This window comes from Bufo bufo, chromosome 1 (assembly GCF_905171765.1).
Source record: "Bufo bufo chromosome 1, aBufBuf1.1, whole genome shotgun sequence".
Classification (NCBI taxonomy): Eukaryota; Metazoa; Chordata; class Amphibia; order Anura; family Bufonidae; genus Bufo; species Bufo bufo.
This window is the reverse complement of record NC_053389.1, coordinates 623,992,253-624,003,559: the sequence shown is the minus strand read 5'-3', so window position 1 is coordinate 624,003,559 and position 11,307 is coordinate 623,992,253. Positions and strand designations below refer to the sequence as shown.

The 11,307-nt window shown below is 45.9% G+C and overlaps 1 protein-coding gene across 1 annotated transcript in view; it reads left to right on the top strand.

Moving 5' to 3' along the window:
- Positions 1 to 8,780, top strand: part of COMMD4 (COMM domain containing 4) — a 35,714-nt gene extending 26,934 nt beyond the window's left edge. Inside the window, exons 9-10 of the transcript XR_005775571.1 lie at positions 1,284 to 1,287; positions 8,771 to 8,780. The gene's annotated coding sequence lies outside the window, so the exon portion shown is untranslated. The remainder of the gene's footprint in view (positions 1 to 1,283; positions 1,288 to 8,770) is intronic.
- Positions 8,781 to 11,307: the final 2,527 nt, after the last annotated feature.

The following is an 11,307-nucleotide window of genomic DNA, read 5'->3' as shown; positions in this document are numbered from 1 at the left end:
GTCTGCTGGAGGATATTAAGTCCATAGTTAGAGTGGAAGCTTAATCTGCCCTGGCCGCCCCCGGGACTAACCCCCCCCCCCCCCCCTCCCCATAGACCGGGTTCTTCTAGAGATCTTATGTATGTGGGAAGTGATTCCGATTCCGTGAATCCTGAGCTATCGGATCCTGAGATCTTGGAAAGATCTCAAGAATCCGATGAAGATAACGAATCTAAAAGATTCCTTTTTAATCCTGACGATATTGAGGAGCTAATCAAAGCCATAAGAGCTACAATCAGAATGGAGATTCCCAGGAAGTCCAGATCTGTTCAGGAGGAAATGTTTGGGAAAGAGGCAGAGATCTGTATTCCCAGTTCCAGGTAACATACAGAAGATCATAAGAGCAGAATGGGACAAACCTGAAAAAGGCTCCTTTATTCCCCGTGGCATAAAAAGGCGGTATCCCTTTGATGAGGCAGATTGCACAGACTGGGAGTCCATTCCCAGAGTCGATGCCCCAGTGGCCAACGTCGCAAAGTGCACGGTCCTTTCTTTTGAGGACGCTGCACAGCTAAAGGACCCTATGGACAGAAAGGCAGAAAGCCTCCTTTAAAAAAAAAAATTGTCGGGGATATAAAGCAAAAGGCTTTATATAAAAGAAAGGATCAAAGAAAAATTTCAAATGATTTTGATCCTCGAGGTGGATATATATAACACCCCAAAAAGAGTTTGATCGTTTATTTAATTATATTGTGCAATCAGTAAAGCAAGGTACAAGCATCTATGCAAAAATATCAATGATTTATTACACAATAATTTATATACAATCAATAACAATGAATATAAGACCAATGATAGTTAATAAAATGTAGTACCCAAAATCCGCACCAACACAAATATCAGCGTATACACAGTACCTTTCAGACATAAGAATATAATACAATCCGTCTTGACTACAATTTTAGATATAAAAGCTCAATAACGTTAATAAAAGATACGAACCCTTGCTCTTCACCCAACTATGACAAATCTCGGATAATGAGGTAGCAATATAAATGATCAAGCCTGGTATTGACTATGGAATGAAATTATTCCAATCAGAGAGTTACTTCTGAAATCAGTATTTAGGTCTTTTATTCAGCAATATGCATCTTTGCTGAAAATTAACAATATTGATGTAGCACTTTTAACAACTACACATCCGCTAACAGGTTGATTAATTTATATCAATACTACACGAAACAAAGTTATATATTACTGAGAATAAAGATGATGTGCAGGGACTAAGGGAAGTCAGCTCTAAGGTAAGTTCTGGTCATTGGGATTTTTCTCCTGGGGTCTCTCCTTTCTTTCTTGTTGGTGGTCCTTTTTTTTTTTTTTTTTTTTTCTACCTCTTCTATGTGGGTTATTATCCATAAACGTATCAGTTAGACTCCCCTTCCTAGTTTGGAACTTTCCAATCACTGTCGGAAAGGTGTGTACATGTGATAAGGGTGGTGATGTCACTACATGACCCAGAATGCACTTCTGCTCCTGTTGTAATGTCACCTACTCATACGTAGGTGGCACTGTTGTATAAGCTATTAGCATCATACTATAAAGAGTTAACTACGTAAGTCTGACTTCATCTTGCATTCTATACATTTGACATCTAGGACCTAAATAAAAGCTAGAGGGATTAATTCTGACACTTTTTGCCAATTAAGGACTGACTTCTAGGCGCCCCTTGAATGTTTCTCACACTTCAAAATTTATGTTATAGATAATAAAATGATGAGCTTTTTTTCTCAGAGATATCTGTGCCTCCTCTGCTATACCAACGGTTAATTGATTGTGAGTAAAAACACCAGATCTTTACAGATACTCATTAACAAAGTCCATACCCAAACTGTCGTCATCATATAATAGGAATATATGCTTTTCTAAGAATATATATACAATAACAAATACATAAATGTCCTTAATAAGACGTAACAATATAAAACAATACATATGTCTTACTGATTTTCTTGTACAAAACTAAGCTTACTCTTATCTCAGTCATAAATTTATATGGAGACAAGAAGGCCTCTTTTTAGACTGGTACATCCATGAGAAGAAATTATCTGAACTGTCCTTCCCATGAACTTCTATTCCACTCTACATGAAGATTCATACAAGATGGTGAATATAATCCAACATGGCTTCTTATGGATATATATAATCAAATCCACTATAACTAGGATATTTAGATAAATGTTTTATACACTTATGAAAAAGCACAACAACGTGGGAAGCTATGGCTGCTCTTTTAAATCCTGGAGTGGCGGAGACGTGTAGCTCGTACCATATCGGTGTGGCTGGAGCAATTAGAGCTCCACTTAATTAACAAGACCCCAAGAGAGCAAATCTCGGACAGCCTTCCCCTGCTTAGAAAGGCCACTAATTTCCTGACAGACGCCTCCGCTGAGTCTGTAAAACTTTCTGCCCGTACTGCAGTACTCTCTAAAACCATCAGAAGAGTCTTGTGGTTTAAGGCCTGGTCCGGTGATATGACATCTAAAAAGAAATTGATATCCTTACCGTTTCATGGGCAGTATGTGTTCGGCCCCGATCTGGATAAGATCTTAGAAAATGCTGCAGACCACAAAAAAGGTTTTCCTGAAGAGGGGTGCAGCGTACTCAAGTTAGGGTTAATAGTGTTCCTGGGTGTTGTAGTGCAATCATGACACTAACCTGAGACGGCTGACTCTCTGCTAGGGCAGGTGATGATAGGAAATGTTCGTGACGCCAGTGCCAATTAAACGGTGGCACGCCGTTTGCTGATAGCAGGAATAACTGAGGAACCACGTGATGTTAAAGCAGAACTCAAACTTTAGTAGTCATCAAACATGGCCATAGCTGGAAACGCAGTTCCTTTGCAGACAGTTTGTTGCAGTACATTTGATGCAGGCAATACAGATATAGCAAGGCGACTTCAGAGTGTTAAACACAGGACTTGCAGTACAGGAGCTTGCACTCTATTCCTGACTGATCCTGGGACATAGAAAATCTTCTCCAAGGCCCAATACCCTAGCTCTGGCGTATATCCTTGGTTTTATCTTTATAAAGTACCTCCTCTGTAGTCTTGAGTACCTCTTGCTTTTCTGAGCTTTGCCTCTGTCTCTCTCTCAGCACTGACTCTGGAAACTTCTGAACTCTCTTCCTGGCTAGGCCCTAGCCTATTTATACTGAACTGGGGGGCTCCCTCTGCTGGCTGGAATAAAGATTGCCTGCACCAGGCCTAACTGGCTTAAAGGGAAACACACATTACATTCTAGCAGTGTCGGGTAACCTACCCGTATGCTGCACACCCCCAGACTTTAACGTGAGTAAGGCCTCGTACTCACACTCGCCTTCCTGAACCGGCATAACATGATACATAACATTGGCATTACATTATAATATGATAAATAATTATTTCACACATAAAAAACATAACATTGGTAACTTCATGAACAAATGACACAAGGGAAAGGGGCGTCTTCTTACTTCTTAGGCACGGCCGCTGACCTGGCACAGCGGACTTAGGGTGAACCAGGTTAGTCCATTTTTCTTTGGTGGCAGTATAATAACAGAACTACCCAGGGGTTTCCTGTGGATGTATCACAGGCAAGGGCTCACGTGGGGGAGTCCATTCTTGCGCACAAATGTCCAGCAAGGTATTTCCAGTAGCAACTGTTTGGAAGGAGACACCACCAGAATAGTCAAAGTCTCCTAAACGGACTGGCGGACGTCCCCTAGTCATCCGGGTAGACCTTCTCAATATAGGGGTCTCTTCTTCCCTTAGCAACGAGGTAGAAGAGAGAGAAACAACAGGAGGATCTCCATCAGTGAGATCTTGGTCAGGAACAACAGGAACAACTAGATCCACTAGAGGGGGAACTGGATCCAGGTCATCTTGAACCGGCTCTTCTGGAGGTGAAGCTACAGTAGGTGCCGGAGCAGGCACCAGCAAGTTCAACCATGGTGTCAGAAGCCAATGCATGGGATCAGCGTCATACCTTAGATTACTGACAGCCTGCATAGGATCCTCGGGCTGTATTGCTGACTCTGACACAGGATATTCAGATCCAGAACTCTCGGCACTGGGTTCTGGTGTCAGGCAGAGCTTCAACCGGTTTCGGTGTACAATTTGGGATCCCTTGCCTTCCCGGGTGATCTCATAAGTGTGAGTTCCAACATTTGGGATTGCAGTGACAACATAGGGACTTCGCTCCCATTTACTGTCCAGTTTACTGGTACGGCGGTTATTCTTTAACCATACCACGGCCCCTATTGTCAAGGGTTCTGCATGGGCTGCTTGATCATAGTCTCTCTGCTGTCGGTCCCTAGCATAGTCCATACGTTCCTGAACAATGGCTTTGGAGGTATTCAATCGCCTTTGATGTTCAGCAACCCAGTCGGTGTTAGGTAATGGGTTAATGCAATCAGGTACGTGTATGTCCAATGAATGATCAGCAGGCAATGTCCCTTGGCGCCCAAACATCAAGTAAAAAGGGGTATACCCGGTGGAACAATGTATGGTATGATTGTATGTGAACATGAGCTGTGGCAACAGACTGGGCCAATCTCCTCTGTTTTCAGGAGGCACGGCCCTCAGCATCTCTATCAAGGTCTGATTCATTTTTTCACATAATCCATTACCTTGAGGATGGTAGGCCGTTGTCCGGATCTTCTTACAGTTGTGTAAGCGGCACAGTTCATGGAACAGATGGGACTCAAAAGCAGGTCCTTGATAGGTGAGGATCTTTTCTGGACATCCGTAGGGCAGGAGGAAGTGCTTCCAGAACAGTTCGGCTGTAGTCTTGGCTGTCTGGTCTCTCACAGGCACCGCTACAACAAACTTAGTGAAATGGTCAATAATAGTCATGGCATAAGCATACCCTGAGCGACTAGACTCCAGTTTCACATGGTCGATGGCGACCAGTTCAAGAGGACGGGTACTTACAATGGGTCTCAGTGGTGCCCTCTGATCATGGTGCTCACTTCGTTTTAAGGCACAGGCTACACACTCCCGACACCACTTTTCCATGTCTTCTCTCATGCCCACCCAGTAAAACCGCTGGCGGATAGTAGCCTCAGTCTTTTGGACCCCAAAGTGCCCGGATTGATTGTGATACATCTCCAACACCATACCTGCATCTCGTCGGGGTATGAGAATCTGGTGTACTCTTTCGTTGGACACTGGGTCTAGGCTTCTCCGTAGCAATAGGCCCTTTTGTATGAAGAGTTGATGGCGCTGTCTCCACAGTTTGATGAGCTCAGGATCTGCACTCTTACGCCGAATCCTCTCAGGGGCTCTGCCACTAGTAATGAAGTCCAACAACTCACCCAGCACTCTACTTTCAGACTGTAGTTTCACCCACCTTTCTTCTTTAGGTTCAGGCCTACTGGAGGGTGAAGGAACTGCAGCTCTGTCCATTGGTAGCTCGAGCCTGATCCTGTTGAGCAAATTTGTTATAGAAAGCCGGCATCTCTACATCTTTCGCCAAGCATCTCGCCACATCATCAGGAGCTGTCCTCTGTGGGAAGCCTGGATTAAGCATCAGCATTATCATTAGTACGTCCAGCACGATATTTTACAGAGAAATCATAGTTGGCGAGGCGAGAGGCCCATCTCTGCTCCAAGGCCCCCTAATTTAGCAGTATTTAGATGTGCCAGAGCGGTTATTGTCAGTGAATGCAATGAACGGGGGTGGCGGCTAGATAATCCTTGAATTTTTCTGTCACTGCCCACACTTATGCCAGGAACTCTAGTTTGAAGGAACTATAATTTCTGGTCATTTTTCTCGCTCCTCTTCAGGGAGCGGCTTGCATAAGCTATCACTCTTTCTTTTCCTTCTTGGATCTGGGCTAACACAGCCCCCAGGCTCGCTTGCTAGCATCCAGTATACAGATGGAAGGGCTTGCTGTAGTCTGGATAAACCTAACACAGGAGGCCTCCGGTCAGTTTCTCTTTTCAGCAATTGGAACGCTATCTCTCTTTCCTCATTCCACTCAATAGGCACAGGAGTTCTAGGACTTTTCTTGGGTTGCCCCCTCAAGGTTCCTGGATAGGTCAGCTATTTGAGCAAAATGGGGGATAAACCGTCTATAGTAGCCTGCAAAACCAAGGTAACCCCTCAACTCCCTTGACAGTAGTAGGAACCGGCCCAATTACGGGACAGCCGCTACTTATCAGGATCAGGGTGCACCGCCCTCTCCGCTTACCACATGCCCCAGGTATCTTACTGCAGGTTTGAGCAGGTGACACTTGGATGGCTTTACCTTCAAGCCATATTTGATAAGGATTTCATAATACTTCTGCTAAATGTTTCAGATGGTCTTCAAATGTTTTTGAGTACACAATGACCGTCATCTAGATACAGTAAGCACTGTTTCGAAGTTTTTTGTGACCCAAACACCGTTCCATTAGTCTCTGGAAAGTTCCTGGGGCATTACATAGCCCGAACGGCATACAATGAATTCGAACAGGCCCATGGAGTGGTGATGAGCAGTCCTTTTCCCTATCTGCAGGGGCCATGGGTACTTGCCAGTAGCCACTGGTCAAGTCCAGGTGGAGAAATAGGCAGAGGAGCCAGAGCAGTTAGCGACTCCTCAATGCAGGGCGTGGCAGTGGGATGCATCTTTGTGGGTTATTTGATTAATTTTCCTATAATCCACACAGAAACGGATACCACCGTCCTTCTTCTTTACAAGGACTAGGGGTGCAGCCCACGGACTACGGCTGTCCGGATTACATTAGCAGTCTTTCATCTCTTGGATCATTTCCTTTACAGTCTGTTATGAAGTAGGCCGGTAAGGGTCTGTATCTCTCCTTGATAGGAGGATGAGAACCAGTAGGTATGGTGTGTTGTATGGCACTCACCTCTCCATATCCGTAGCATGCTTTATGAAGGCCTGGTGGTACTCTTTGACAAGCTGTATACTCCCTTCTTGTTGTTGTTGGGGGGTAGTCCTCGTCCCCCACATGGAGCTCTTCCCACCAGGGCACTTGTGGCTGGGTCACCGGCGAACATCCGCTGACTGCAGCTGGCGGCTTTTCTGTCACTGGGAGACGAATGAAGTCTTGGAAGGACACCTGGGACAGCTGGGCAACACGGCAATGCTAGTAAGCGCAACAGGATGATACACTCAGGTTAATCAGACGGACAGGTTACTTTACCTTGGGAGACGTTCACCAGGCCACTTAGGCAGCTCTCACATAAGGGTAATCCTCCCATCTGGATTGGTTCACCAGGGCTGGATTAATCTCGGCCTTGGACTCCCAGGACAGCACGACACCATAAAAAGAGTTTGAGAATTAGGAGGCAAAGTCACAGGCTTATATCACTAATCCTGGCCGTACAAATTTCTCCTTTCCCATTAGCAAACCTCTGCAGGGCACTTAACACAGTAATAGTCTTTGAATCACCCTCCTGGATGCAGAGGAAGCGGTGGGCAAAGTCTGATGTAATAACGGCAAGTAATTTTGAATAACAGTTTTTGAAGACATTGGTGCTAGAATGACAGGATGTCCTGCTCTGTCGCCGGGCTGTACAACTATCACCCCCCTGTTGTGGTTAAGGTTACTTCTCCCACCTGCAGGTGGGTTCCCAGTATCCATGAATCTTTACTGGTTTGCCATTGCTGGCGATAATTTCCACCCAGGATTCAGGCAGCTGGGTCAATTGGTTGGTGTCCCAGAATCTTTCAAAGGCGGGCAGCTGAATAAGTAGTGACCTGAGACCCAGTATCTAATAGGGCTTCAAGGGGACCCCGTTGATCTCTATATTGATTTTAGGATGGGATACCTACATAACGTGGCATCCAATTTGGATCCTCTGGACCTAGTGTTCTACCTCCCGAGGGGTGGTCACCAGCCCTCAGGGGTTGCACGTTTAACTGCCCAGCACGTGGATTCCTGTGTGTCCCAGCTTTTTTGCAGTATGTACACCACGGGCCGCTTGCGATCTCTATTACGCCTCCAGGATCCCTGGGGTGAGTCTCTTGGTAAGGAGGTGGGAACGGCCTAGGAGGTGACAGGAATTCTTCTTCTGTCATTATGGGTTTTTCCCATTCCTCTATTTTTCTGCACACTTTCTCTAGACTTTTAGTGAGGTGATTTACCTGCTCTGTCAGCATGGCAATAGTATCGGTAGTTGACACTTGAACAGCTTGGCCGGCCTCAGCTCGGTTAGTGATAAGCGGTTTTGGCCTGCAGGCTGATGACTCAGGTGGGGTGCTCAACTCCGTAGATACTGCTGACCCCAGAATTTTTATAGCCAGTTCTTTAAAGTCCAGAAAGGCACTGTTAGGGTGCTGGGCGGACAGCATCTTTAATTGGGTCCTTATTTGTTCAACTAGACACCCCGTTGATAAATTGTTCCCTCAGGGTCTGGTCCTGGTCATCAGCCTCTTTGGGATCTATCTGAATTACAGCCCCTAAAGCCTCCTGAAGTGATAGGGCAAAGTCACGGAGGACTCCTCACCGGACTTCTGTTTCTTGCAAAGAAGTGCATCTTTATCTCTGAGGCAGTCCTAGTTTCAAAGTGGCCCTGAGGCGGGTTGAATTATCTGTTCTAGAGTACTCCGCTCAGTAGCAGGCCAGGATAATACCTCCCTGCGGGCAGTCTCCAGTCTGCGCTAGCAGGATTTCATTTGCTGGTCGGCATTTAATGGGGTACAGTTTGAATAATGCCAGCAACTTTCTTTAAAGTCCTTAGGGTATGGGTCTCTCCTCTGTAGCGGGGGGAACCATGGGGCCCCGAAATAGTAAGGCATGGTAAAGGGCATCATGCTGGGGCTGTAGGATGATTAGGAGCCGCAAGCTCTCCCGGGGCCGGCTGCTCAGGCACTCCCGGTTCTTGACATGGTAGTCCTATTGAGATATGGCCACTGGCGACTAAAGGGGCTGGAACATCCCCTTCCCCTCCGGTTACAAGTTCTTACCGGTATCGCCGGGTTTGCGCAGTCCAAGTCTCGAGAGATTCCGGACGTCCTGAGTACGCGGGTGACGTTAGAAGAAGCCAGGGCCGCGGCGGTGCCGATGATGACGAGGGGCGGGATTCTCTGTGACTTTGCAGGATCCGCCCACGAACGGTCCGTCTCAGCGCGGGAGAAACATTAACCTCCAGGCGGCCGGAGGCCATCTTTAGCAAAACGCCTGTCATTCACTGACAGCAAGCAGGATTGTAAAAAGTCCACAAAACCACACTCCGATGTGGCGATTTCCTTCCTCTTGATAGCGCAACACTGCACAGCGCTTTTGGAGGTTTTAGGTACACTTTGGGTAGGATTTTCAGTCCACAAAGTCCACTTTAAATAAACAGGCAATTTGTCACTTTGGTCAAGGGCAACTGTATAAGGCACAAGTTCACGCTTCTTGCACTATAAAGCGTGCGTATCCTGTTCGTGACGCCAAAAGAGAGGTGCAGCGTACTCAAGTTAGGGTTAATAGTGTTCCTGGGTGTTGTAGTGCAATCATGACACTAACCTGAGACGGCTGACTCTCTGCTAGGGCAGGTGATGATAGGAAATGTCGTGACGCAGTGCAATTAAACGGTGGCACGCCGTTTGCTGATAGCAGGAATAACTGAGGAACCACGTGATGTTAAAGCAGAACTCAAACTTTAGTAGTCATCAAACATGGCCATAGCTGGAAACGCCAGTTCCTTTGCAGACAGTTTGTTGCAGTACATTTGATGCAGGCAATACAGATATAGCAAGGCGACTTCAGAGTGTTAAACACAGGACTTGCAGTACAGGAGCTTGCACTCTATTCTGACTGATCCTGGGACATAGAAAATCTTCTCAAGGCCCAATACCCTAGCTTGGCGTATATCCTTGGTTTTATCTTTATAAAGTACCTCCTCTGTAGTTCTGAGTACCTCTTGCTTTTCTGAGCTTTGCCTCTGTCTCTCTCTCGCACTGACTCTGGAAACTTCTGAATCTCTCTCCTGGCTAGGCCCTAGCCTATTTATACTGAACTGGGGGGCTCCCTCTGCTGGCCTGGAATAAAGATTGCCTGCACCAGGCCTAACTGGCTTAAAGGGAAACACACATTACATTCTAGCAGTGTCGGGTAACCTACCCGTATGCTGCACAAATCCAAAAATAGAAGGCAGTTTTTTCATTTTTTGTAAACAACAGCAGGATACCAGATCAGATAGAGGAAAATCGGGAAGGTAGAGCTATGCCAAGGGCGGTAAAGGAAGGAAATTTCTTTTTAACCCCAATAAGGGAGATCCTTCCTCCTCCTCTTCCAAGCAATGACACCATTCGTGTTGGGGGAAGACTCAGTTCCTTCATAAATTCTTGGGAGCAAGTCATCGCAGACCCGTGTATAATCAGTATCAGAAAAAACGGTTATGCTATAGAATTGGATTTTCTTCCCCCCACAAAAGTTTCATGATAACCCAACTCCTCTGGCCTAAGAGGTCACCCTGTCATCGTCCGAATGCATAAAGGAATTATTATGTCCTAGGGGCAATAGAGAGTGTTCCCAACAGGGAAATAGGAAGGGGTCACAATTCCCCATTGTTCCTAGTTCGGAAATCGAACTGCAAATTCCAGACCATTATAAATCTAAAGCCACTAAACAGACACATAACATATCGCAAGTTCAAAATGGAGACTGTTAGATCCGCCGTGAAGCTCATCAAAAAGGGGGCTAAGATGGCCACAATAGATCTCAAGGACGCCTATTTTCATGTTCCAATCCATCCCCTATCCAGAAAATATCTGAGGTTTGCAGTGAAGCTGAAAGAGAAGATTCATCACTTTTAATTCAACTGTCTCCCTTTTGGAATATCTTCTGCTCCTCGCATCTTCTCCAAGATTATGGCAGTAGTGGCCTCCCTAAGCCAAAAGGGAATATTAATTATTCCATATCTGGACAATCTGTAGTTTACAGCAGAAAACGTTGGATCTCCTACAAGCTCATCTCAGGTGGTCCTCTCTCATCTTCAGAACCTGGGCTGGATAGTCAACTGGGATAAATCCAATCTTATCCCAAACCATAAAATAATTTTTTTAGTCATCCTCCTGGATTCTGTTCTCCAAAAATCCTTTCTTCCATGCCTGAAGGTCCAGGATCTAAGTTAGGGATTAGAGTTGAGCGAACACCTGGATGTTCGGGTTCGAGAAGTTCGGCCGAACTTCCCGGAAATGTTCGGGTTCGGGATCCGAACCCGATCCGAACTTCGTCCCGAACCCGAACCCCATTGAAGTCAATGGGGACCCGAACTTTTGGGCACTAAAAAGGCTGTAATACAGCCCAGGAAAGAGCTAGAGGGCTGCAAAAGGCAGCAACATGTAGGTAAATCC